Genomic DNA, 4814 nt, shown 5'->3' with positions numbered 1-4814 from the left:
TCAAGTTTGTGAGACATGATTTCCCATGCACAAAGCCATGTTGACTATCCCTAATCAGTCCTTGCCTTTCCAAATACATGTACATCCTGTCCCTCAGGATTCCCTCCAACAACTTGCCCACCACTGAGGTCAGGCTCACCAGTCTATAGTTCCCTGGCTTGTCCTTACCGCCCTTCTTAAACAGTGGCACCACATTTGCCAACCTCCAGTCTTCCAGCACCTCACCTGTGACTATTGATGATACAAATATCTTAGTAAGAGGCCCAGCAATCACTTCTCTAGCTTCCCACAGAGTTCTCGGGTACACCTGATCAGGTCCTAGGGATTTAGCCACCTTTACCCGTTTCAAAACATCCAGCACTTCCTCCTCTGTAATCTGGACATTTTGCAAGATGTCACCATCTATTTCCCTACAGTCTATATCTTCCGTAGCCTTTTACTCATTTAGTATCTCCCCCATTTTCTGCGGCTCCACACAAAGGCTGCCTTGCTGATCTTTGAGGGACCCTTTTCTCTCCCTAGTTACCATTTTGTCCTTAATGTATTGTAAAAACCCTTTGGATTCTCCTTAATTCTATTTGCCAAAGCTATCTCATGTCCCCTTTTGCCCTCCTGATTTCCCTCTTAAGTATACTCCTACTTCCTTTATACTCTTCTAAGGATTCACTCGATCTATCCTGTCTATACTTGACATATGCTTCCTTCTTTTTCTTAACTAAACCCTCAATTTCTTTAGTCATTCAGCATTTCCTATACCTACCAGCCTTCCCTTTCACCCTGACAGGGATATACTTTTTCTGGATTCTCGTTATCTTATTTCTGAAGGCTTCCCATTTTCAAAGAACTCAGTAAGGTTTGTAACACATGACCTACCCTTCATAAAACCGTGTTGACTATCCGTAACCAACTTATTCCATTCTAGATGATAATAAATCCTAACTCTTATGACCCTTTCGAACACTTTACCCACAACCGAAGTAAGGCTCACTGGTGTATAGTTACCAGGGTTGTCTCTACTCCCCTTCTTGAACAAGGGGACAACATTTGCTGTCTTTCAGTCTTCTGGCACTATTCCTGTAGACAATGATGACATTAAGATCAAAGCCAAAAGCTCAGAAATGTCCTCCCTGGCTTCCCAGAGAATCCTAGGATAAATCCTATCCGGCCCAGGAGATTTTCACACTTTCCAGAATGGCTAACACTTTCACCTTGTGCACCTCAATTCCATCTATTTTAGTCGCCTCTATCTTAGTATTCTGCTTGGCAACGTTGTCTTTTTTCAATGTGATTACTGACTCCATGCACAACTTCCCACTTATCCTTGATTGGCCCTATTCTTACTCTACTCATTCTTTTATTCCTGATATACCTATAGAAAGCCTTAGGGCTTTCCTTGATCCCGTCTGCCAATGATTTCTCATGTCCCCTCCTGGCTCTTAGCTCTCTCTTTCGGTCTTTCCTGGCTAACTTGTAACTCTCAAGTGCTTTAAATGAGCCTTCATGTCTCATCCTAACATAAGCGTTCTTCTTCCTCTTGACAAGATTCAACTTCTTTAGTAAACCCCACGGCTCCCTTGCTCAACAACTTCCTCCCTGCCTGACTAGTACACACTTATCAAGGGCACACAGTAGCTGTTCATTGAATAAGCTCCACATTTGAGTTGTGCCCTATTTAGAGATTGGTGTCTAGAAGCCCATGAAGATATCCTACCTGATTATAATGTTTCTCTCTTTAATATTCCCAGGCCAGTGATCCCTTTTGTCTACCCTGAAGCTTGTCATTGACCATGACAGGCAGAAGCTGTGCCATTAACATTAATAAGAAAACATTCGGCTCTCAGGGAAATTGCTGCACTGGAGAAATTACAGAAATGTTTAAAAGAACTGAGTCGTTTATACTTGTTAGGATTGATAAAACAAGGAAGGCACTTTGTTCTATTTAAGAGAAGACTGAGGAGAGGCCTGACAGAGGTCTTTAAGGTGTTAAAAGTTCACATAAAGTAAATATTGGGAAAATTCTTCCACTTGTGTTGGGAAGATTAAAACTAAGCACTGTAAATATGAGATAGTCACTTGTAAATCCAGCAGAGAATGCAGCCAAGACACCATTAAACAGAAAGTATTCAGATCCGAAACTGGGGCTTTAAGTCTGAGCAAATCAAGGTTGAATAGGTGAAGGCAGATTGGAAACTTATATTGAGTTAGACAAAAAATGGCAAACATTTAAAACAAATAATTTTCAATGTACATATGCTCCCTTTAGGAATAAAATGCAATACTAAAAGTGGAATTTGAGAAGGTAAAGATAATGTTAGACTAGATAATATTTGACTAATTACTAATATTAGATCACATGGGAATTAGGCAGAGCTTACCAATTGGATACAAAATTGCCTTGATGTTAGGAGACAGAGGGTGATGATGAAGAGTTGTTTCTTCGAGTGGAGGCCTATGACTAGCAGGGTACCACAGGGATCGGTGCTCGGTCCACTTTAGTTTGTCATTTATGTGAAGGATTTGAATGAAAAATTTGGAGGCATGTTTAGTAAATTTGAGGATGTTATCAAAATTGATGGTATAGTAGAGAAGCAAAGAAGGTTATCTAAGATTACAAAGGTATCTTGATAGTTGGGCCAATGAGCTGAGGAGCGACAGATGAAGTTTAATTTGGATAAATGTGAGATATTGCATTTTGTTAAAACAAACAAGGGCAGGACTTCTACAGTTAATGGATGGCCCTGGGTAGTGTTGTCAAACAGAGAGACCTAGAGGGGTTCAAGTACATAGTTTTTTAAAGTACAGCCACAGACAGACAGGGTGGCTAAGAAGATATTTAGCAAGCTTGCTTTCATTGCTCAGACCATTGTGCATTGGAGTTGGTATTTCATGTTGAAGTTGGACAGGATGTTGTTGAGACCACTTTTGGAGCACTGTGTACAATTCTGGTTGCCCTGATATAGGAAGGATATGATTAAATTGGAGGGGGTTCAGAAAAGATTTACCAGGATGTTGTCAACTGGAGGGTTTGAATTATAAGAAGAGGGTGGATAGACTGGCACCTTTTTCACTGGAGTGGCGGAGGTTGAGGAGTAAGGTTTATAACATCATGACGAGCATAGATAGGGTGAATAGCAAAGGTCTTTTTCCTAGGGTGGGGGCAGTTCAAAACTAAGGGAAATATATGTAGGTGAGAGGAGAAACATTTTAAAAAGGACCCGAGTGGCAACTTTTTCACACAGAGAATGGTTCATATTTGGAATGAACTGCTAGAGGAAATGGTGGGTGCAGTTACAACGTTTAAAAGATGTTTGGATAGTTTATGAATAGGAAAGGTTAAGAGGCATATGGGCCAAATGCAGGCAAGTGGGACTGGTTTAGTTTTGGAAACTTGGTCAGCATGGATGACTTGGACCGAAGGGTCTGTTTCTGTGCTGTATGACTCTTGGAAGAGAAATACCGTGTTGCCAAAAAAGAATTATAAGTCTGAACACTGGGAAGACTTTAGGGTTTAAAAATTTTGTCAGAAGTCACAAAACATTTATTGGCTACAGAAAGATGATGAAGAAATCTGTAAGATGTGATGAGATGAAGAGCGTATGAAATCAAAAAAATACTGTCTAGAGGGCTGGCCAGACTATAAACCTAGTTACGTACATTCCTGAAGGGCTTATGCCCGAAATGTCGACTCTTCTGCTCCTTGGATGCTGCCTGACCTGCTGCGCTTTTCCAGCAACACATTTTTCAGCTCTAAACCGAGTAATGTCATATTCCAACAATATTTCAAGCATCCTGTACTTCTTAGTATTGTCAATGACTTGCTAAGAACAGATATCAAGGGGATTTAAACTTGAAATTCGTCAGTGTTATGGACAGGACCAGGCCTCCTCAAAATATTTTAAGGAAGCAGCCTAGACCCTAACCTTTTCTTATTTTAAAGATAGATGTGAAACGCTGTGTTCCAGGCGTGATGCAACTGGTCAAACTACTCGATGTTAACAAAACACAATTTATTTAAACCTGTAGTTAAAATACAAACAAAAGAAAGAGGAGTTTAGAATAACTTAACTATGGGAAAGCTTAACTGAATAACAACATATTACTAATTAATTGTTCCAATATAGTAACATCCCATAATCACACTCCTTGGCAAAAAGGTAAATTCAGGCACAGATTCTTACATACAATTCTCCAATCCAGGTAGAAACAACATCAAGAGAGATTTCAGAGAATATAGCAGCTAGGAATCATTTTACTGAAGCTCCAGCCCTTCTGGGACCCAAACAGCTTCTGACTGCTACAGCTACAGCTAAAAAAAACCTAGAAAGTCTGATCTGTGAGAACTGCCCTTGCCCACCCCCTTCCATTGTTACAACCGTTTTTAAAAAACCCAAAGGCCTCCTAAGTTATTGACTTAAGCTGTCACAAGTAGCCACTTCAACATCTCTGCCTTTACAACCTCGCTTCAAAAAAAACAGGACAATATAACTTTTATAAAGTGACAGCATCATCAGATCAGCATTCGTCAAGGTCTTGTAGGCATCACAAAATGCTGTGTAAGAGCACAACACTCAGTGTGATAGCCAGGGTTTACAAGCCCTATACCAATTGTTACATATTGTTTGTGGTGACCAGTCATTTTTTTATGGCAAGACTGACATTTAATTCCTTGCTGAGTGGCTTTCTAGATTATGTCCAACCAGTCCACACCGACCCTCTGAAGAGTAACCCACCCAGACCCATTTCCCTCTGACTAATGCACCTAGCACTATGGGCAATTTAGCATGGCCAATTCACCTGACCTGCACATCTTTGGA

This window comes from Chiloscyllium plagiosum, chromosome 1, assembly GCF_004010195.1.
Source record: "Chiloscyllium plagiosum isolate BGI_BamShark_2017 chromosome 1, ASM401019v2, whole genome shotgun sequence".
Taxonomy (NCBI): Eukaryota; Metazoa; Chordata; class Chondrichthyes; order Orectolobiformes; family Hemiscylliidae; genus Chiloscyllium; species Chiloscyllium plagiosum.
The sequence above is the reverse complement of the archived record's forward strand: the minus strand, read 5'-3'. Positions refer to the sequence as shown.